The sequence below is a fragment of the Macaca mulatta genome, chromosome 8, assembly GCF_049350105.2.
Source record: "Macaca mulatta isolate MMU2019108-1 chromosome 8, T2T-MMU8v2.0, whole genome shotgun sequence".
NCBI lineage: Eukaryota > Metazoa > Chordata > Mammalia > Primates > Cercopithecidae > Macaca > Macaca mulatta.
The window spans coordinates 150810627-150833452 of record NC_133413.1 but is presented as its reverse complement, the minus strand read 5'-3'; the positions used below and the strand labels follow the sequence as shown (position 1 = coordinate 150833452).

The following is a 22826-nucleotide window of genomic DNA, read 5'->3' as shown; positions in this document are numbered from 1 at the left end:
CCTCCGACTCCCTGGTTCAAGCAATTCTCCTGCCTCAGCCTCCTGAGTAGCTGGGATTATAGGCACGTGCCACCCAGCTATTTTTTTCTATTTTTAGTAGAGACGGGGTTTTACCATGTTGGCCAGGATGGTCTCGATCTCCTGACCTTGTGATCCGCCCGCCTTGGCCTCCCAAAGTGCTAGGATTACAGGCGTAAGCCACCGCCTCCGGCCACCAACTTAACTTTTAGCAGGATCATGGGAAGTGGTAGGGTTTGGGGTCTGATTTCAAGAGGGAGCTGATGTGGAATATCAGCACAGCTTACTGAGATATCAGAAAGGCCTTGGTAAAGAGCTATTTACGGAGATAGGGAGCACATTTTGGCAAAGGTTTGAATTGGAGGGTGTTAAGTGTAGTGTCATCTTCACCACTGTGACCTCAGGTCCTGGCGCACATAATTGAGCACAGAAATACATGTCAGGCATTGCTAAGCACAAGGGTACAGCCAGTGAGCAGGGCTGCGTGGTCCCTGCCCTCTTAGAGCTGACCTTCAGGTCTGAGGGAGACTGAAAAATAAAGAATACCTCTGGCTGGGTGCTGTGGCTCACGTAATCCCAGCACTTTGGGAGGCCGAGATGGGTGGATCACCTGAGGTCAAGAGTTCCAGACCAGCACCACTTGCACTCCAGCCTGGACAACCAGAGAAATTTCGTCTCAAAAACAAAAAAAAAATTATTTTTATTTATGTATTTATTTCGCTCTTGTTGCCCAGGCTGGAGTGCAATGCGCACTCTCGGCTCACTACAACCTCTGGCTCCCAGGTTCAAGCAATTATCCTGGCCCAGCCTCCCGAGTAGCTGGGATTACTACTGTGCCACCATGCCAGGCTAATTTTGTATTTTTAGTAGAGACAGGGTTTTGCCATGTTGGTCAGGCTGGTCTTGAACTCCTGACCTCAGGTAATCCTCCCACCTCAGCCTTCCAAAGTGCTAGGGTTACAGGCGTGAGCCACTGCGCCCGGCAAAAAAAAATTTAATAGGGCATCATGGCATGCACCTGTGTTCCCAGCTACTCTAGAGGCTGAGGCAGGAGAATGGCTTGAGCCCAGCAGGTCAAGGCTGCAATGAGCGGTGATTGTGCCACTGCAATCCAGCCTAAGCAACAGAGCAAGACCCTGTCTCAAAAAAAAGTTTTGGAGAGACCAAAATGGGCGAATCATGAGGTCAGGAGTTCGAGACCAGCCTGGCCAACGTAGTGAAACCCCATCTCTACTAAAAATACAAAAATTAGCCGGGCATGGTGGTGAGCGCCTGTAGTCCCAGCTACTCAGGAGACTGAGGCAGGAGAATCACTTGAACCCGGAAGGCAGAGGTTGTAGTGAGCAGATACAGCGCCACTGCACTCCAGCCTGGGCAACAAAGCGAGATTCCATCTCAAAAAAAAAAGTTTCAGGCCAGCCACAGTGGCTTACACCTGTAATCACAGCACTTTGAGAGGCCGAGGCAGATGGATTGCTGAGGTCAGGAGTTCCAGACCAGCCTGGTCACCATGGCAAAACCTCGTCTCTACTAAAAATACGAAAATTAGCTGGGCATGGTGGTGAGCACCTGTAATCCCAGCTGCACGGGAGGCTAAGGCAGAAGAATCACTTGAATTCAGGTGGAGGGTGCAGTGAGCCGAGATTACACCACTGCATTCCAGCCTGGGCAACAGTAAGACTTCCTCTCAAAAAAAAAAAAAAAAAAAAAAAAAAGGTTTTGAAGGGAGCAGATCCACTTTAAAAGCACACACTAGTTCTTGAGTGATGACGAAATTGCACTGTGCCTTATGCAGAGCCGACGCCTGGCAGTTTGCACAAGCAGGAGGTGGAGCTGCAGACTCCCTCTCCCTCCCAGCCTTGCCTCTGTAAGTGGGAAAGCCCTTGACATTCACAAAAGACGGGCAGGGAACTGCTACACAAGAGCAGCTACACAAGAGGGTCCTTTGGTCCACACAAGAAACAAGCCATAGTGATGACATATTTTGAAGCTGGTAGATGTTTTGTTTCCCTAGCTGGCTATTGTTTTTTGTATGGCTTGTCTTTCTCTTTTGAGTATGTGTGAGAACAGGGTGGGTTAACATTAGGAAAGAGCACGGAAGAGGAAGGAAGGAGGGAGGGAGGGAGGGGAGAAAGAATAGGGATGAGAAGCTCAGCTTGTAGAATGGGCAGGTGATGTTTGCAGTTATTAATAATTTGAGAAGTAGAGAAGCCAAGCGGAAATCCAGACTGGAAAAGAAGTGCTTACCATTTGAAAAAAAAAAAAAAAAAGCCAGTGTGGTTGTTCACAGCTGTAATCCCAACACTTGGAGACTGAGGCGGGAGAAATACATGAAACCAGGAGTTTGAGACCAGCCTGGGCAATACAACAAGGTCCTTGTCTCTACAACAAGAAAAAAAAAAATGTAAAAAAGGAAACAAGCTTTAAACCTAAATGGCAGAATTCAAGACTGTTATCCTTGAGAACTTCCCGGCTCTGGAAAAAGCTCAGTGAGTGAGTCTCATCCTGTTGTTAGCTCCATTTTTTAGGGGCTCACTTTGTCTTAACGACAGTGCCTCTGCACCATTCTCATGGGCATCCCAGGGTGGTACAAGGCAGTTTTCTGCACTTCCCAGAATGCCCTGTTGGCTGGCTTCTGGGTAGGTTCTGCAAATTGGAGGCTACTGTGAAAGATTGCTGTGGGGTGGGAGGAAGAAGCCTGTTTATCTGCCTGCTGACTGCAGGGTAGTGACTGCAGTGGGGTTATAGGGATCACCACCTGCACATGTGGTGCTTTGAGCAGCTTCACTCTTAAGTGTCTGCTCAACAGTGGCAGCCCTGGAGTCCTGGAGCGAGTGTGGGCTCCGGGCCAGGGGCAGTCCCAGCTTCCTGATCTCTAGGTAGCATCTCCTCCCTTTTGCTCTATAGCACCTCTGCCTTTTCAGTCACACACCTCCTTCTCAGTCATGCGCCTCCAGCGCTGACAATACCCTTGAAAACAATTCTCAGCCAGGCGCAGTGACTCATGCCTGTAATCCCAACACTTTGGGAGGCTGAGGCAGGCAGATCGCTTGAGGTCAGGAGTTTGAGACCAGCCTGCCCAACATGGTGAAACCCCGTCTCTACTAAAATACAAAAGTTAGCCGGGCATGGTGGTACATGCCTGTAATCCCAGCTACTTGGGAGACTGAGGCAGGAGAATCGCTTGAACCCAGGAGGCGGAGGTTGTAGTGAGCTGAGATCACACCACTGCGCTCCAGCCTGGGCAACAGAGGAAGACTCACTCTCAAAAAAATAAAAGTAGAAATAGCTAAGAAGTTTCTGCTTTCCTGGTTGAGTGTTGAAACATTCATACTTGGAGCCCCCCCTGGAGTGGTCCTTGGAAACACCCACAAAAATGAGGATCTGGGGCTGTTCATCTGAATTGATTGCGCTGGTATGTAGAGAAGCCCTTACTGACAGCATGCCCTGGCAAAGTAGTTACTGAAACCATCACCTGTCATTGCCTGCATGGAGTGTCCATTGAAGGCAAAGTTGCCACAAGTGGCCACCATGGTGGGAATGGTGGCCACAAAGCTTGTGGGATGGGCCAGCTGCTTCTGATTGCATTGGAGAGATTTCAGAAAGAAAAAAGCTCAATAAAAGCTGAGGCATTCTCATATCAAGCATGATGAAAGAACCAGTTTGTGTGATGGCCAGAAGAGACCCTTACCTTTCGTAGCCTAGAGGTTGATGGGGCCTGGAGGCAGAGGTTGCAATGAGATATCGCGCCACTGCACTCCAGCCTGGGCGACAGAGCAAGACCCTGTCTCAAAAAACAAAACAAAACAAAAAAACTTACTACAAAGCTACAGTAGTCAAAACAGTGTGGTACTGGCATAAAGACAAACATACGGCCGGGCACGGTGGCTCACACCTGTAATCCCAGCACTTTGGGAGGCCGAGACAGGCGGATCACAAGGTCAGGAGATTGACACCATCCTGACTAACATGGTGAAACCCCGTCTCTACTAAAAATACAAAAAAATTAGCCGGGCGTGGTGGTGGGCACCTGTAATCCTAGCTACTCGGGAGGCTGAGGCAGGAGAATGGCATGAACCTGGGAGATGGAGCTTGCAGTGAGCCAAGATCGCGCCACTGCACTCCAGCCTGGGCGACAGAGCAAGACTCCACCTCAAAAAAAATAAATAAAAAATACAAACATACAGACCAATGGAATAGCATAGATAGCCCAGAAACAAATCCTTGCACATATGGTCAAATTATTTTCAATAAGGATGTGAAGACCATTCAATGGGAAAAAGTATTTTCAACAAATGTGCTGGGAAAACTGGATATCCATATGCAAAAGAATGAAGTTGGACCCTCATCTAATACCATGTGCAAACATTAAAATGTATTGAAGACTGAAGTGAAAGTTATAAAACTATAAATTTTTTAGAAAATACAGAGGAAAAGCTTCATGACACGGTTTGGCAGTTATTTCTTAGATAACCAAAGGTGCAGGCAGCAAAAGAAAAAATAGACAAATTGGATTTCATGAAAAATTTAAAAATCTGTACATAAAAAGACACTATCAGCCAGGCGCAGTGGCTCACGCCTGTAATTCTAGCACTTTGGGAGGCCAAGATGGGTGGATCACCAGAGGTCAAGAGTTCAAGACCAACCTGGGCAACATGGTCAAACCCCTTCTCTACTAAAAATACAAAAATTAGCCAGGCCCAATGTGGTGGCTCACGCCTGTAATCCCAATACTTTGAGAGGCCAAGGTGGGCGGATTACCTGAGGTCAGGAGTTGGAGACTAGCTTGGCCAACATGGGTAACATCCCATCTCTACTAAAAAGACAAAAATTAGCCAGGCGTGGTGGCACACACCTGTGATCCCAGCTACTTGAGATTGAAGCAGGAGAATTGCTTGACCTCAGGAGACAGAGGTTGCAGTGAGATGAGATCGTGCCACTGCTCTCGAGCGTGACCGACAGAGTGAGACTCTGTCGCCAAAAAAAAAAAAAAAAAAAAAAAAATGTCCGGGCACAGTGGCTCACGCCTGTAATCCCAGCACTTTGGGAGGCCAAGCCGGGCAGATTACCCGAGGTCAGGAGTTCGAGACCAGCCTGGCTAACATGGTGAAATCCCATCTCTACTAAAAGCACAAAAATTAGCCAGGCATGGTGGCACACACCTGTAATCCCAGCTATGCAGGAGAATTGCTTGAGCCCAGGAGACAGAGGTTACAGTGAGCCAAGATCATGCCACTGCACTCCAGCCTGGCTGACAGAGTGAGACTCTGTCGCAAAAAAAAAAAAAAAAGTCCGGGCGCAGTGGCTCACGCCTGTAATCCTAGCACTTTGGGAGGCCGAGGCAGGTGGACCACCTGAGGTCAGGAGTTCAAGACCAGCCTGTCCTACATGGTGAAACCCTGTCTCTACTAAAAATACAAAAATTAGCCAGGTGTGATGGTGCATGCCTGTAATCTCAGCTACTTGGGAGGCTGAGGCAGAATAATCACTTGAACCCAGAAGATGGAGGTTGCAGTGAGCCAAGATTGTGCCACTGAACTCCAACCTGGGCAACAGAGCGAGACTCCCTCTCAAAAAGAAAAAAAAAAAAAAAAACTAGCCAGGTGTGATGGCGCACGTGCCTGTAGTCCCAGCTACTTGGGAGGCTGAGGCAGGAGAATTGTTTAAACCCCAGAGTCAGAGGTTGTAGTGAGCTGAGATTGCCCCACTGTGCTCCAGCCTGGGCAACAGAGCAAGACTCCATCTCAAAAAAAACGACACTATCAACAGAGTAAAAGGGCAACCCACAGAAGAGGAGAAAATATTTGCAAATAATACCTCCAATAAGGGATGATTAATATCTAGAATATAGAGAGAACTTCGAAAACTCAACAACAAAAACAATCTGATTTTAAAATCGGCAAAGGACTTGAATAGGTATTTCTCCAAAGAAGATATACAAATGGCCAATAAGTACATGAAAAAATGTTCAATATCACTGTCATCAGGGAAATGAAAATCAAAACTACAGTGAAATACAACCTCATACCCATTGGGATGAGTACTATCGAAAAACCAGAAAAAGCCCAGCATGGAGCGTGGTGATGTGCCTCTGTAATCCCAGTCACTCCCTCCGCTTGATTTCCTGGAGGAAATTTGCATAATCCCTGTATCTAGTTGGCAGATAGCAGAGATGTAGCCTCAGTCTTTCCTTTAAAAATTTTGCTTTAGGCGGGGCACAGTGGCTCACACCTATAATCCCAGCACTTTGGGAGGCTGAGGTGGGCAGATCATGAGAGCAGGAATTTGAGATCAGCCTGGCCAATATGGTGAAACCCCGTCTCTACTAAAAATATAAGAATTAGCCGGGCGTGGTGGCACAAGCCTGTAATCCCAGCTATTTGGGAGGCTGAGGCAGGAGAATCGTTTGAACCCAGGAGGCAGAGGTTTGGAGGCTGAGGTGGGAGGATTGCTTGAGTCCAACATGTAGAGGCTGCAGTGAGCTGTGATTGTGCCAGTGCACCCCAGGGTGGGTGACAGAGCAAGACCCTATCTCAAAATAATAACAAAATAATAAAATTATAACAAAATAATAAAATTAATATTAACAATATAATAATAATATATGTTAATATATAATAGTAATGTTAATATATATGTTATAAATATTTTACCATGATAAAAACATTTTAAAATCATATATCAACTCTTGCCATTCTCCTGTTGAAAACTCTCCAATGACTTCCTACTCCATCATCCCGTGGGATGGGTCCACCGTGCTGGACCACAAGGCTCTGGACAGTATGGCTCCCACCAGCCTCTCCCCTTGGCCCAGATTGCTTGCTCCTACCCCTTTCCCTAGCTTCCAGGCCCCACAATCCCTGCATGGAGCCCTTAGCAGCTCTGTGAGCTCCCTGCCTGTTGGCAGCCGTCACAGCAACGGGCTCTGGTGTGCCCCTTGTTATCCCTGTATTCAGGCCATTATCTGTAATGACAGCCTGGCATAATTTTATTTTCACAATTTGTATAATTATATTCTATTGAGCTAAATGATCATTATCATTAAATATTTATTAAGCACTTCTAGCTGTGCAAACATAATAAGATGTGGCCTCAGCTCTTAAAATCTTCCTTCCTAATTCCAACCCAAATTCATTTCAACTTAAGCTATTCTTCTTTCTTGGAGAAGGAGGGAACTTCCGTGTTTTGTCTGGGGTTTTGCACGCCCGAGCTTATCGGAGCTTCTTAGTAATGCTATGGAGCAGATGCTGTTGACTTCAGTTCACAGATAAGGAAACAATCAGGCTGAGGAAGCTAGTATTAATAAGTAGCAGAGGTAGGATTTGCGTGTGGGTCTTTTTTACACAAAGCCTCTCCCTCTCCTTTCATGCACTATGTTAGCCAAGTTTACTAGAATAGGCAACTTCCTTTTTAAAAAATCCTGTTTACACTTTAGGTGCCAAACACTGTGCTAACCCAGTGGGAGAAACCTATGCTCAAAAAGATCACTCTCAGGCCGGGCGCGGTGGCTCAAGCCTGTAATCCCAGCACTTTGGGAGGCTGAGACGGGCAGATCACGAGGTCAGGAGATCGAGACCATCCTGGCGAACACGGTGAAACCCCCGTCTCTACTAAAAAAAAAAAAATACAAAAAACTAGCCGGGCGAGGTGGCGGGTGCCTGTAGTCCCAGCTACTCGGGAGGCTGAGGCAGGAGAATGACGTAAACCCAGGAGGCGGAGCTTGTAGTGAGTTGAAATCTGGCCACTGCACTCCAGCCTGGGCGACAGAGCGAGACTCTGTCTCAAAAAAAAAAAAAAAAGATCACTCTCAGACCAGGCGTGGTGGCTCACGCCTGTAATCCCAAGCCTTTGGGAGGATGAGGTCTGAGGACTACTTGCAGCCAGGAGTTTGAGACGAGCCTGGGCAACATAGTGAGAAGCCTCCTCTACAAAAAACTTAAAAACTAGCCAGGCCTGGTGGCGTGTGACTATAGGCTGCAGTGAGCTATGATTGTGCCACTGCACTCCAGCCTGGGAGACAGAATGAGACCCTGTCTCTAAAAACAAAACAAAACTCTTAAGCAGTATCCTATGTCAGGGTCCAAGCAGTAATGGAAATGGGTGGAGCTGACAGGTGAGTGATAGAGAATGGAGGGGTCTGTAGCAAACCTGACGGCTCTGGCTCATCCAAGAGGGCAGCCCAATTTTGCCATGAGGCAATGTGGGATCAGTGAGTGCTGTTCCAGTCTTCAATTTGAATTTATAAATAAAATTTCCAACTTTATATGTTGGCAACTTTGGCATTCCTTGCCTTAAACCTCACTGCCCCCCGCACCCCAATTTATTTCAGTAGGGATTAGATATCCAACATCCTTATAAAATCAGAGGATACAGGCTGGGCGCGGTGGTTCATGCCTATAATCCCAGCACTTTGGGAGACTGAGGTGGGTGGATCACGAGGTCAGGAGATAGACACCATCCTGGCTAACACGGTGAAACCCCGTCTTTACTAAAAATACAAAAAAAAAAAGTAGCTGGGTGTGGTGGTGGGCACCTGTAGTCCCAGCTACTCAGGAGACTGAGGCAGGAGAATGGTGTGAACCCAGGAGGCGGAGCTTGCAGTGAGCCGAGATCGTGCCACTGCACTCCAGCCTGGGCGACAGAGAAAGACTCCGTCCCCAAAAAAAAAGATCTTTTCTTCAGTAAAAAGACAAAGCTGTCTGGGTGCAGTGGCTACACCTGTAAGGAGAATTACTTGAACCCAGGAGGTAGAGGTTGCAGTGAGCTGAGATCATACCACTGCATTCCAGCCTGGGCAGCAGAGCAAGACACCGTCTCAAAAAAACAAACAAAAAAACACAAAGCTTTGAGGCCTGATGAAGAAATGTGGAAACTGCCCTTTCCCTTTGTTCTTGTCTAATGCAGTCACCAAGTCTGGAGCAGTAGCCGCCATTTTTGAACCGTGAGGCAATAAGCATGAAGCCTAAAACCAGCATGCCAAGAATGACAAAGCAGAAAGACTGAAATATCTAAGGCCCTTGCAGACGCCCTTACTGCATCAGTTCCAGACTTGGCTCCCACAGCTCCAGGTGTGGCCATGGCCACATTATACGTAAGCTTGATGGAATAAGCGCTAACACAGCACCTTAGAGCTGCTGGAAAAGAGACCAATGGACATGTATGAACGGGAGGTCCTGCCACTTACTGATTACAGGTTTCCTGTGTAGAAGGTGTCCTTTGATGAGCATTCACATGGAATACAAATCTCCTCACATCTCTCCCCAGTTCGAGAGGTTCATCCACACCCGCCCCCAGACCTTCTTGTCTTTCTGTCTCCAAACATGTTCTTTCCAAGTTCCTGAACTTTCAAAGTGTTAGTGACTGTCCCTGACTGGAGTAGACCTAACCCTTCTGGCTTTCTTTCTTTCTTTCTTTCTTTTTTTTTTTTTTTGAGACGGAGTTTCGTTCTTGTTGCCCAGGCTGGAATGTGATGGTGTGATCTCAGCTCACCACAACCTCCGCCTCCCGAGTTCAAGTGATTCTCCTGCCTCAGCCTCCTGAATAGCTGGAATTACAGGCATGCGCTACCACAGCCGGCTAATTTTGTATTTTTAGTAGAGACGGGGTTTCTCCATGTTGGTCAGGCTAGTCTTGAACTCCTGACCTCAGGTCGTCCACCCGCCTCGGCCTCCCAAAGTGCTGGGATTACAGGCATGAGCCGCTGCGCCCGGCCACGGCCCTTCTGGCTTTCTCTCCATCCAGGCAAGTGGCCCACTGGGGGACTTTCCCTTCACCTCTGCCTTTCAGTCACATTCTAAAATGAAGCTGCTATGCTACAGTGTTCCACTGCTGGCTGGTGCCAGCGTATTTACAAAACAATATTTTAACTGGGTCTGTGTCTTTCTTCATTCTTCTGCCCACGGAGAATCCCCATGAAGCCATATCTGTGGGGAGTGGCTAAGGAGGTGATGGAGTGGAAGGGGTGCTGTGGGAGCACCCTGCTCCTGTGACTTACCTGTGTTCCTGGGAGCTGCTCAAGGCTGATCTTCCCTTTGACAATGCAGTGTGGTGTGTGGCTCAATGGGCCACATCCCACCTGATTCAGATCACAGCTGGCCCAGGTCACACCTCATTTGGGGTCCCAGAGTCTGGCATTTGTTCTCTACCAGTACCTGGTAGCAAATCTGAAGCTGCGCAATGCTTAAATGGAGAATAGTCATTTGCAGAGGAGGGTATATCTTTGCTCCAAACCCCTTGGCGTCTGTGTTGTGACTTTTTTTTGAGACAGAGTCTTGCTCTTGTTGCCCAGGCTGGAGTGCAATGGCGTGATCTCAGCTCATTGCAGCCTCCGCCTCTTGGGTCCAGCAGTTCTCCTGCCTCAGCCTCCTGAGTAGCTGGGATTATAGGCACCCACCACCACACGCAGCTAATTTTTTGTATTTTTTTAGTAAAGACTTTAAATTTAAAGACATTTAAATTTCACCATGTTGGCCAGGCTGGTCTTGAACCCCTGACCTCAGGTGATCCACCCCACCTTGACTTCCCCAAAGTGCTGGGATTACAGGAGGGAGCCACCTCACCCAGCCTGTGCTGTGACTGTTATACTGGGTCCTACCAGAACTCACAGGAGCATGACCTGTCACAGATACCCTGAGCACCACTGGACCTGCAGGGTTATCTGTCAAATGGGCCAGAGCAACATACTCGAATGTGGTCGCTATTATCTCTAAAACTCAAGGAAAGCCACCGGCGCAGGACACTCAAGTCCAGATGTCATTCCACTAGCTTAGCTAAGCAAACAGTTGGAGCCATCCCAGCTGTCGAAGCTAACACACTGGATTTAGACTCTCTTGCAAGTCAGATATGTTGGTAACTAGAGGCTCTGGACTGACCCATTAGAATCCACTCCCATATATTCCCCAGCTTTCTGCTGGTAAAAACGGATTGATATCCGACAATTCCTTCAGCGTCTGAACTTCTCCCAAACCGGGTGTTTTTTTTTTTTTCTTTTTTTTTTTCTTTTTTTTTTTTTGGAGACAGTGAGTCTCACTCAGTAGCCCAGGCTGGAGTACAGTGACATGATCTCAACTCACTGCAACCTCCGCCTCCCAGGTTCAAGTGATTCTTGTGCCTCAGCCTCCCGAGTAGCTGGGACTACAGGCATGTGCCACCATGCCCAGCTAATTTTTATATTTTTAATAGAGATGGGTTTTTGCCATGTTGACCAGGCTGGTCTTGACATCCTGGCCTCAAAAGATCCACACACCTCGTGAGCCACCGTGCATGGTCTATAGTAAGTTTTGAAATCAGGAAGCGTGATTCCTCCAGCTTTGTTCTTTTTCAAGATAGTTTTGGTTGTTTGGGGTCCCTTGAATTTTAGGATGGATGTTTCTATTTCTACAGAAAACACTGTTGGCTGATATATTATTTTAACTTAGGGTGTAGTAAGCATAGAAACAGGAGACCAGGTAGGAGGCAGTTCAGGGAGAAATTGATAATGCTTCTGAATGGAGAGGTGGCACTGGATGCAGAGAAGCCTGTACAATTTGGGAAGTGTTTGGATGGTGAAATCAATAGGATTTAGTGATGGATTGGATGGGTTAGGAGTGAAAAAAGGAATCAAGAATGACTCCTCATGCCAGGCGTGGTGGCTCACACCTGTAACCTCAGCACTGTGGGAGGCTGAGGCAGGCAGATCATCAGAGGCCAGGAGTTCGAGACCAGCCTGGCCAACATGGTGAAGCCCTTTCTCTATTTTAAAAAAAAAAAAAAATATATATATATATATATATATACACACACACACACAAAAAAAAAAAAAAAAAAAATTAGCCAGGTGTGGTGGCATGCACCTGTAATCCCAGCTACTGGGGAGGCTGAGGCAGGAGAATCGCTTGAACCCAGGAGGCAGAGGTTACAGTGAGCTGAGATCATGCCATTGCACTTCAGCCTGGGTGGCAAGAGCAAAACTCCATCTCAAAAAAAGAATGACTCCTTAGTTTGAAGTTAGAGCAAATGGTGGTGCCTATTTCTGGAATGGGGAAGACGAGAAGGAATAGGTTTGGGGACAGAGGTATCCAGAGTTATATGAGGGCACAGAAGTCCAAGATGGCTCTAAGACAGCCAGGTGGGAAGGTCAGTGGAGGCTCATGGGGGACATGCAGGCTGGGATAGAAATGTGAGCATCCCCTGGTAGGGTGACTGAGTGAGGAGAGTAGCCGGAAAAGGGGAGGTCCAAGGACCCAGACCCACCTGGTTATTTCACATTTGGGGCCAGACTTTCTTTGTTTACCATTGATCTGAGCATGAAAATCAAGTGAAAATCAAAAGGAAGCCGGGAGCCGCGCCTCCTCCATGACTGCAGATCCTAGGTGGATGTTTTTCTGCTGCGGTGAGACCCCTGACTTTGTGTGGGCAGTGGGACCCAATGGGCATGTGCAGTGATCAATTGCTAAATACTGGCACTCTCATTAGCCTTGGGGTCTGGAAACCCCCATCCACCAGACACAGCCCACTTCCAGCTCCTCTGCGCTCCACGCGAGGACTTTGAACACCCTTTCTTCATGCCTCTCCTCCTCCCGAAGAGTTTGCTAACTGCCCGCTCAGGCCACCTCTTCCTGCGCACCCCTCCTGCAGCCCACCCCACGCCTGCCCCTACGTGGGCCTTGTCTGTGCAGCTGGAGCCCCGGGAACCTGTAGAGCCCCTGGAGATGGGAATGTGGTTTTTTTGTGTTTTTGGGTGTTTTTGAGACAGAATCTTGTTTTGTTGCCCAGGCTGGAGTGCAGTGGTACGATCTCGGCTCACTGCAACCTCCGCCTCCTGGGTTCAAGCGATTCTCCTGTCTCAGCCTCCCGAGTAGCTGGGATTATAGGCACCCGCCACTATACCCAGCTAAATTTTGTATTTTTAGTAGAGACAGGGTTTCACCATGTTGGCCAGGCTGGTCTCGAACTCCTGACCTCAAATGATCTGCCTGCCTTGGCCTCCCAAAGTGCTGGGATTACAGGCGTGAGCCACTGCACCCAGCCGGGAATGTGTTTTATTCATCTTTGTGTCCTGGTGCCCGGTATGGAGCCTGGAAAATGGGTTTCTAGACCGACAGATTAAGGGGTAATTAAAAATTTTTTTCATTAATATTTGAATTTCTATACCCTGGCCATGTATTCTTTGAGTAATTTTTTTTTTAGACAGTATCTCGCTCTGTCGCCCAGGCTGGAGTGTAGTGGCACAATCTTGGCTTACTGCAGCCTTGACCTCCCAGGCTCAAGCAATCCTCTCACCTCAGCCTCTTGAGTGGCCACGACTACAGGAGTTCGCCATCACACCCAGCTAATTTTTGTAGTTTTTGTAGAGACGGTTTCATTATGTTGCCCAGACTGGTATGAGACTCCTCCTGAGCTTAAGCAATCTTGCCACCTCAGCCTCCCAAAGTGGTGGGATTACAGGTGTGCGCTACCACGCCCAGTGGTATATTTAAAATAACAAAAGCTGGCAGAACACGGTGGCACATACCTATAATCCCAACACTGTGGGAGTCTGAGGCAGGAGGATCACTTAAGCCCAGAAGTGCAAGACCAGCCTGGGGAACATGGTGAGACCTCAACTCTAAAAAGTTTTTAAAATTAGCCAGATGTGGTGCTGGGCACCTATAGTCCCAGCTACTTAGGAGGATAAGATGGGAGAATCACTTGAGCCAGGAGTTTGAGGCTGCAATGAGCTGTGATTGCACCCCTGAACTCTAGCCTGGGGGATAGAGCAAGACCCTATCTCTAAAAAAAAAGCAAAAAAACAAACAAAAACAAAAGGTTGGGTGCGGTGGCTCACACCTGTAATCCCAGCACTTTGGGAGGCCGAGGCAGGTGGATCACCTGAGGTCAGGGGTTCGAGACCAGCCTGACCAACATGGTGAAACCCTGTCTCTATTAAAAATAAAAAAATTAGCCAGACATGGTGGCGTGTGCCTGTAGTCCCAGCCACTTGGGAGGCTGAGACAGGAGAATCACTTGAACCTGGGAGGTGGAGGTTGCAGTGAGCCAAGATGGCGCCATTGCACTCCAGCCTAGGCAACAAGAATGAGACTCCGTCTCAAAAAAAAAAAAAATAATAGAGTGGGCACCCACAGTGGCCAGCACTGGGCCAGGAGCCAGGATGTGCGCTCTATAAGACTCATGATCCAGTGGTACCCCATGTTAGAGAGTGAGGTGTGGCAACTGCTGCCTTCACACACTGCTGGTGGCAATGTGATCTATTCCAGACACTTTGGAAAATAGGTTGCAGTTCTTAAAAAGCTAACCATCCTCTTACCATGGGAGCCAGCAATTTTACTTCTGTTATTTACCCAAAGAAACAAACAGGTACGTCCACACAGGATTGCCCCTGAATGTTCATGTCAGCTTTATTCATAATAACTGTGACTGGAAACAACTCAAACACCCGTGAGCAGAGAGACTGTTCACAAACCATGGCACATCCCTGCACGGAACACCAACAGTGGGAGAAGCAACTGGCACACACAGCTGCCTGGACGACTCAGAAGCACGGTGCCAAGGGAAGCCAGACACAGAGAAGCACTGCCTGCAGGACCACGTTACATGAAATTCTAGATCCGGCTGAGCACATTCACAGTGACAGGAAACAGATCCTTGGTTGCCTGCCAGGGTGGGGATGGGGGCTGACTGCCAAGGGGCATGGTGGAAATGTCTGTATTTTGATTGTGAAAGTGGTTATAAGGGTGTATACACTTGTCAAAACTAATTACATTGTACACTTAAAAGGGATGCCTTTTACTCTATGAAATTATGTCATAATGAAGTTGATTTAAAAGAAAAGACCCTGTTGGCTGGCGCGGTGGCTCATGCCTGTCATCCCAGCACTTTGGGAGGCCGAGGAGGGCAGATCACGAGGTCAGGAGATCAAGACCATCCTGGCTAACATGGTGAAACCCTATCTCTACTAAAAATACAAAAACTTAGCCAGGTGTGGTGGCAGGTGCCTATAGTCCCAGCTACTCAAGAGGCTGAGGTAGGAGAATTGCCTGAACCTGGGAGGCAGAAGTTGCAGTGAGACAAGGTTGCACCACTGCACCCAGCCTGGGCGACAGAGCGAGACTCCATCTCAAAAAAAAAAAAAAGAAAAAAGAAAAGGCCCTGTCCCTGCTCTTATGAAGCCAGGGGTGGAGGACAGGGGTGAGGGGTGTAATTCGAGTTATGACAGAAATGCACGTGGAGTCACAATCTGTGATGAAGCCGCAGGGACTCTGAAGACATCACAGTGTGAACTGGCAGCGTTTGGTTGGCAGTGGGGCAGGGGACTGGGGCCGGAGGGAGAGCCCCAGGGTCGGAGAATGGCTTGTGCAGATGCTGTGCATAAAAGACAAGGACTTGTAAAACAGAAAATTTAGGCCGGGCGCGGTGGTTCACGCCCGTAATCCCAGTACTTTGGGAGGTCGAGACGGTGGGATCACCTGAGGTTGGGAGTTTGAGACCAGCCTGACCAACATGGAGAAAACCCATCTCTACTAAAAATACAAAATCAGCTGGGTGTGGTGGTGCATGCCTGTAATCCCAGCTACTTGGGAGGCTGAGGGCAGGAGAATTGCTTGAACCGGGAGGCAGAGGTTGCAGTGAGCCGAGATCGCGCCATTGCACTCCAGCCTGGGCAACAAGGGCAAAACTCCGTGTCAAAGAAAAAAAAAAGAAGAAAGAAGGAAAAATTAGCCGGGTGCAGTGGCATGTGTCTGCAGTTCCAGCTACTCGGGAGGCTGAGGCAGGAGGATTGCTTGAGCCCAGGAGTTCCAAGCTGCAGTGAGCTATGATTGCGTCACTGCACTGCAGCTTGGGCGACAAAGTGAAACCCCATCTCTAAAACAACAACAACATAACAAAAATAAGGACCCAATGCAGGAGCCCCAAGGAGCCAGCCTGCTGAGGGGAACGTTGGGAAAGGTGGGGAGGGGAGTTTCAAGACAACAGAGATGGGGTCCAACCTGGGACAGATCATTACCCTTGTCACTAGCATCATGATCATCACTACAGTCTTCCTCTTATCACCAAAGCAACACCTCTCCAGTATAGAAAAAAGCAGATAGGCAAAAAGAAGGAAAAGAGTCGGGCGCAGTGGCTTACACCTGTAATCCCAGCATTTTAGGGGGCCAAGGGAGGCAGATCACTTAAAGTCAGGAGTTTGAGACCAGCCTGGGCATGATGGCAAACCCCCTCTCTACCAAAATTACAAAAATTAGCTGGGCGTGGTGGCACGTGCCTGTAATGGAATCCCAGCTACTCAGGAGACTGAGGCAGGAGAATCGCTTGAACCTGGGAGGAGGATGTTGCAGTGAGCCGAGATCGCTCCGCTGCACTCCAGCCTGAGCAACAGAGCAAGACTCTGTCTCAAAAAAAAGAAAAAAGAAAAAGAAAAACCTCATGCTTCCATCCACGATCCTGCCTCACTCAGATTTCTGGTATGTTCCCCTCCAGACCTTTCCTATTGATTTAGGCCTTGAAGGACAAAGAGGAGCTCACCAAGGAGGGAAGGTGCTTGGGCCTGAGGAGCAGCCTGGATGATGGTGGGTGGTGGAGTGAGCTCCATGCAGGGGATCCTGCTAGGAGTCCTGCTCCTCCATGCCCTGTGAGTTCCCCAGGACCAGGGAGAGAAGGCCAGGCCACAATCCCAGCCGCAGTTAGAGGTGCAGAGTGACTGGAGGGAGTGAGAGGGGAAGGGTTCCGGGATTGGGGCTTTGATGTAGGAAGGCGCCACTGTCCGCCTGGATTCATGCCCTTGGGCTTACTCGCTCTTGACTTGCAAACCACAAAACAATTTTCTTTTTTTTTGAGACAGAGTCTCCCTCTGTTGCCCAGGCTGGAGTGCAGTGGTGCCATCTCGGCTCACTGCAACCTCCATCTCTTGGGTTCAAGCAATTGTCCTGCCTCAGCCTCCCAAGTAGCTGGCACTACTTGGCACACGCCACCATGCCCGGCTAGTTTTTTTATTTTTTAGTAGAGACGGGATTTCACCATATTGGCCAGGCTGGTCTGAAACTCCTGACCTCGTGATCCGCCCACCTCAGCCTCCAAAGTGCTGGGATTACAGGCGTGAGCCACTGCACCTGGCATCAAACCACAAAACTCTTAATTGCATCCAGCAGTGAGTAGGCTTAGGCATCTTTCGGGAATCAGCCCCCACCCTGGGCACTCATGTGTCTTCCACATGGCCAGATTCCTCTCCAGGCAGTGCCTGCTAAATGTCTCCTGGTGTCTCAGACACCCCTATTGTCCTTCCCTCTGCTGGTCGCCACCACAGTAAAAACCTTCTGTTTCTAATCAGTGTCTTGGCGCTTTCTTGGCCAGCTGGAAACCACAAGCAGCAGCAACCTGGGGGGCCTGGAGGCAAGGGCCTGGTTTGGGACCCACTCTGCTGCTGACCTGCCAAGAGACCTGGGGGCAGCTGCCTCTTGGCACCCCGGGTTCTCCTCCACTGTGGTACTGTCAAGGAGAATTAAAGACTGGCATGCTTTCACTTGGCAAAGACCCTTCCCGCACTGCTGCACCTCCCGCCCCAGCACTGGGGGACTGAACTCAGCCCAGCTGGGGGCACGTGCAAGGCCCTCCCCCTCAGACCCAGTAACCCACTCAGCTGTGGATACCTTTCAACACAGGACCCTCAGCGACGCCTCAGGGCCCTCGTCCAGCCCTGCCTTCCAGCAGGCCCCCCGCCTAACCCCCTCCCCCTGCCACCAAAGGCTTTTTGTTGCGGCTGCTGATTTGCTGCAGTTTCGTTCTTTCCATCTGGGGTTTGGAAGAGCAGGTTATCCAGTGCTGCTTGTTAGAGCACAGTAAGGCAGAGGTGTTCAGGCCCCTTATGATAGGTGCGGGGACCGCTGCAACAGCGTCTTGCAGTCGGGGAGAGAGTGGGCTCAACTCCGAATACAGCACGGGCAAGTGAGGATTTACATACAGCCAAGGAGCAGGATGGGGAACAGCAGATGCAAAATTACTAAGAGAAAGCACTGGGAGTAAGGGATGCGGGCTAAACCAGCCTAGCAGGATGCTTGCTGAAGACAGGCCAGGATGCTCAGACACTACCTGGGGGGCAGAGGGAATGAGTAATCTAATTGGATATGAAGGGTGGGGTAAACTGACTTAGAAGAGTTCTTTGCTAAAACTCGGCCATGCGCAGTGGCTCATGCCTATAATTCCAACACTTTGGTAGGCTGAGGCAAGTTTATCACTTGCCTCAAGGATTGGTCAGGTGTTCGAGACCAGCCTGGCCAACATGATGAAATCTCATTGCTACTAAAAATACAAAAATACAAAAATGAGCCGGGCGTGGTAGCAGGCACCTATAATCCCAGCTACTTGGGGTGGCTGAGGCAGGAGAATCCCTTGAACCAGGGAGGCGGAGGTTGCAGTGAGCTGAGATCGTGCCACTGGGCAACAGAGTAAGACTGTCTCAAAAAAAGAGGAGTTCTTTGCTAAAACGAGATTTTACAAGGAAGTGCACAGATGGGCCTTGGAGAAGTTTCTAAAGTTGACTAAAGATTGGCCAAGCAAAGAATCTTTGTCCATTCTCCTGGTCTGGTGGCATCAGGCAGTTGCTTTAGCTCTCTCGGTTCCTCTTTCTCCAGCCGTAAAAGAAGAACAGAACCGACCTGCAGGGCAGAGTGAGAACAGAGCCAGCCAGTGGGAAGAGGGCTCTCCAGAGCTTGGCACGGCGCTCACAGCAGGTGAGTATCTGTCCGTCCATCCATGCATTCGTTTTTCCCATGTGTGAACAGCTGTGTGTCTAACGTTTGCCAGGAAAGTCACTTTAGACCAGCATAATTACTAACAAATTTCCCTTTCTCTCTCAGAAATGTTCTGGCTTGAATGACAAATGGTATTGTTACCCTATTGCCAATGAACCACCTCAGTCCTTTCTCACTTTTTTTTTTTTTCAGACAGGGTCTCGCTCTGTCACCCAGGCTGCAGTGGCTTGATCTCGGCTCACTGTAACCTCCACCTCCTGGGTTTAAGAAATTCTCATGCTTCAGCCTCTCAAGTAGCTGGGATTACAGGCGTACGTGACCACGCCCGGCTAATTTTTGTGTTTTTAGTAGATAATAGGGTTTCACCATGTTGGCCAGGCTGGTTTTGAACTCCTGACCTCAAGTGATCCGCCCGCCTTGGCCTCCCAAAGTGCTGGGATTACAGGCATGAGCCACCATGCCCGGCCCCCTTTCTCACTTTGGAAGGAACTATTTATGTAAGTGCTTGTTTTATGTCACTTTACAGATTGGCAACCTGAAGGCGGGCGTGAGTCAGCATCCCTCAGTAGCAGGGAGTGAGTGGGAGCGGGGAAGGAGCCATACAGATTCCAGACGCACCTCAGATCCTGGTCGGTGTGCTTAGAATTCATCCCAATTATGTTTACATGTCATTCATTCACTCACTCATTTTTATTTTTATTTTTATTTTATTTTGATTTTTTTCTCTGTTTTCATACACCATTTCTGGCACCATATTTTTATTTGTAATTGAACAGCATCTTGCTCTGTTGCTCAGGCGGGAGGGCAGTGGTGCAGTCTCAACTCACTGCAGCCTTGACCTCCTGGGCTCAAGCAATCCTCTCAATCCTCTGGCCTCAGCCTTCTGAGTAGCCAGGACTACTGGTGCATGCCCCCATGCCCAACTAATTTTTTTTTTTTTTTAAAGATAGGATCTCACGGCCGGGCGTGGTGGCTCACAGCTGTAATTCCAGCACTTTGGGAGGCCGAGGCGGGTGGATCACAAGGACAAGAGATTGAGATCATCCTGGCTAACATGGTGAAACCCAGTCTCTACTAAAAATACAAAAAAATTAGCCAGGCATGGTGGCGGGCGCCTGTAGTCCCAGCTACTCGGGAGGCTGAGGCAGGAGAATGACGTGAACCTGGGAGGCAGAGCTTGCAGTGAGTCGACATTGCACCTGCCACCATGCCTGGCTAATATTTTGTGTTTTTAGTAGAGACAGGGTTTCACCACGTTGGCCAAACTGGTCTGGAACTCCTGACCTCAGGTGATCTGCCTGCCTCGGCCTCCCAAAGTGCTGGGATTACAGGCGTGAGCCACTGCACCCAGCCCATAAAGTCTGTTTTTTTTTTTTTTTTTTATACGGAGTCTCACTCTGTCATCCAGGCTAGAGTGCAGTGGCATGATCTCGGCTCATTGCAAGCTCCACATCCCAGGTTCACAACATTCTCCTGCCTCAGCCTCCAGAGTAGCTGGGATTACAGGCACCTGCCACCAAGCCCTGCTATTTTTTTTTTTTTTTTTTTGCATTTTTAGCAGAGACGGGGTTTCACTGTGTTAGCCAGGATGGTATCGATCTCCTGACCTCGTGATCTGCCCACCTTGGCCTCCCAAAGTGCTGGGATTACAGGCGTGAGCCACCACGCCTGGCCCATAAAGGCTTTTAAAATGATGGTTATAGATAACTTTGAACAGCATGAAAAACACTTTAATTAAATGTAAAAGAACCTTCTTGGTTCTTAGGATCACAGAGGCGAAGAAGTCCTACAATAAGCTGTCTGCAAGCTGGGGAGATTGAAAAGCTAGGAGCCTGGCATCCCATCTTATGGGATGAAGTTATATACATACCATGATTATAACCATTTTAACTGCAAATGTGGACTAGAAAAAGTCTGAAAAGACTTTTGGGAGACAATTCTGCGTGGGTCTCAAGTTTCTTTTTTTTTTTTTTAATTTTTTATTTCCATGGGTTTTTGGGGACTAGGTTACGTGAGTTAGTTACATGATTAAGTTCTTTAGTGGTGATTTGTGAGATTTGGTGCCCCCATCACCTGAGCAGTATACACTGAAGCCAACTGGTAGTCTTTTATCTCTTACCCCCTTTCCACCCCTTTCCCCCATGTCCCCAAAGTCCTTTGTATTCTTCTTGAACCTTTGCATCTTCATAGCTTAGCTTCCACTTCTGAGTGAGACCATATGATGTTTGATTTTCCATTCCTGAGTTACTTCACTTAGAATAATAGGCAACAGTTCCATCCAGCTTGTTGCGTATGCAGTATTCTGTCATATATATATATACCACAGTTTTTTTATCCACTCATTGACTGATGGGCATTTGCGCTGGTTCCACATTTTTCCAATTGTGAATTGTGCTGCTATAAACGTGTGTGCAAGTATCTTTTTTGAATAATGACTTCTTTTCCTCTGGGTAGATATCCAGTAGTGGGATTGCTGGATCAAATGATAATTCTGCTTTTAGTTCTTTAAGTTAGCTCCACACTGTTTTCCATAGTGGTTGTACTAGTTTACATTCCCACCAGCAGTGTAGAAGTGTTCCCTTTTCACCACGTCCATGCCAACATCTCTAATTTTTTAATTTTTTGATAATGGCCATTCTTGCAGGAATAAGGTGGTATTGCATTGTGTTTGTTTTGTTTTGTTTTGTTTGAGACAGAGTTTTGCTCTCATTGCCCAGGCTGGAGTGCAATGGTGTGTTCTCAGCTCACTGCAACCTCCACCTCCCAGGTTCAAGTGATTCTCCTCCCTCAGCCTCCCGAGTACCTGGGACTACAGGTGCTCGCCACCACGCCTAGCTAATTATTTGTATTTTTAGTAGAGACGGGGTTTCACCATGTTGGCCAGGCTGGTCTCAAACTCCTGACCTCAGTTGATCAGCCAGCCTCGGCCTCCCAAAGTGCTGGGATTACAGGCGTGAGCCACCGCACCTGACCTGGTTCCATATGAATTTTAGGATTGTTTTTTCTAGTTTTGTGAAGAACAATGGTGGTATTTTGATGGGAATTGCATTGAATTTGTAGATTGCTTTTGGCAGTCTGGTCATTTTCACAATATTGATTCTACCCATCCATAAGCATGGGATGTGTTTCTATTTGTTTGTGTTGTCTATGATTTCTTTCAGCAGGGCTTTGTAGTTTTCCTTGTAGAGGTCTTTCATGTCCTTTGTTAGGTATATTCCTAAGTTTTTTATTTTTATTTTTGAAGCTATTGTAAAAGGGGTTGAGTTCTTGATTTTCCATGGGGATGATGTGGAAGTGATCCAGGTGCATGCCACACACTCAGTAGGTTTGCGTCATAGCTGAGGAATCCTGAGCTTAGGAAGTCCTAACTTTTATAATAGGCTGCAAGCAAACCTGCTGTATGAGTCCGTTCACACACTGCTATAAAGAACTACCTGAGGCCAGGCGCGGTGGCTCACACCTGTAATCCCAGCACTTTGGGAGGCCAAGGTGGGTGGATCACAAGGTCAGGAGTTCAAGATCAGCCTGGCCAAGATGGTGAAACTCCATCTCTACTGAAAATACAAAACAATTAGCCAGGCGTGGTGGCGGGTGCCTGTACCAGGGAGGCTGAGGCAGAGAATTGCTTGAACCCGGGAGGCAGAGGTTGCAGTGAGCCAAGATCACGCCACTGCACTCCAGCCTGAGTGACAGAGTGAAACTCCGTCTCAAAAAAAAAAAAAGAAAGAAAAAAGAACTACCTGGGACTTGGTAATTTATAAAGAAAGGAGGCTTAATGGACTCACAGTTTCATAGGCTGTACAGGAAGCATGACTGGGGAGGCCTCAGGAAACTTACCACCATATGTTTCAGGTGGGACTGACCCCCTCCGACACCAGTAGCTGACCAGTCAGAACAGTCCAGCCTACAGCTTATAGCGATTTTTTGTATTTTTAGTAAAGACGGAGTTTCACCATGCTGGCCAGGCTGGTCTTGAACTCCTGACCTCAAGTGATCTGCCTGCCTTGGCCTCCCAAAGTGTTGAGATTATAGGTGTCAACCGCTGCATCCAGCCTCTCTTCCATTTTTAAGGATCTTTGTGATCAC

General features: G+C 48.3%; 2 long non-coding RNA genes across 4 annotated transcripts in view; one reads left to right on the top strand and one right to left on the bottom strand.

Annotated features, from left to right (window-relative positions):
• LOC114680359 (uncharacterized) overlaps nucleotides 1-22826 on the top strand; it is a 40501-nt gene that overhangs the window by 2117 nt on the left and 15558 nt on the right. For 2 of the 3 annotated variants that reach the window (XR_003732188.2, XR_013397449.1), the window contains exon 2: nucleotides 18621-18719. This is a non-coding gene — a long non-coding RNA (uncharacterized LOC114680359). Of the gene's footprint in view, nucleotides 1-17764; nucleotides 17935-18620; nucleotides 18720-22826 lie in introns of those variants that run through there. The other variant, XR_013397450.1, reaches the window with a different exon arrangement.
• Nucleotides 12986-15141, bottom strand: LOC144330861 (uncharacterized). Its single transcript, XR_013397451.1, has 3 exons — nucleotides 13825-15141; nucleotides 13442-13510; nucleotides 12986-13301 (listed from the first exon to the last, which is right to left on the bottom strand). It is a non-coding gene; the product is annotated as an uncharacterized LOC144330861 (long non-coding RNA).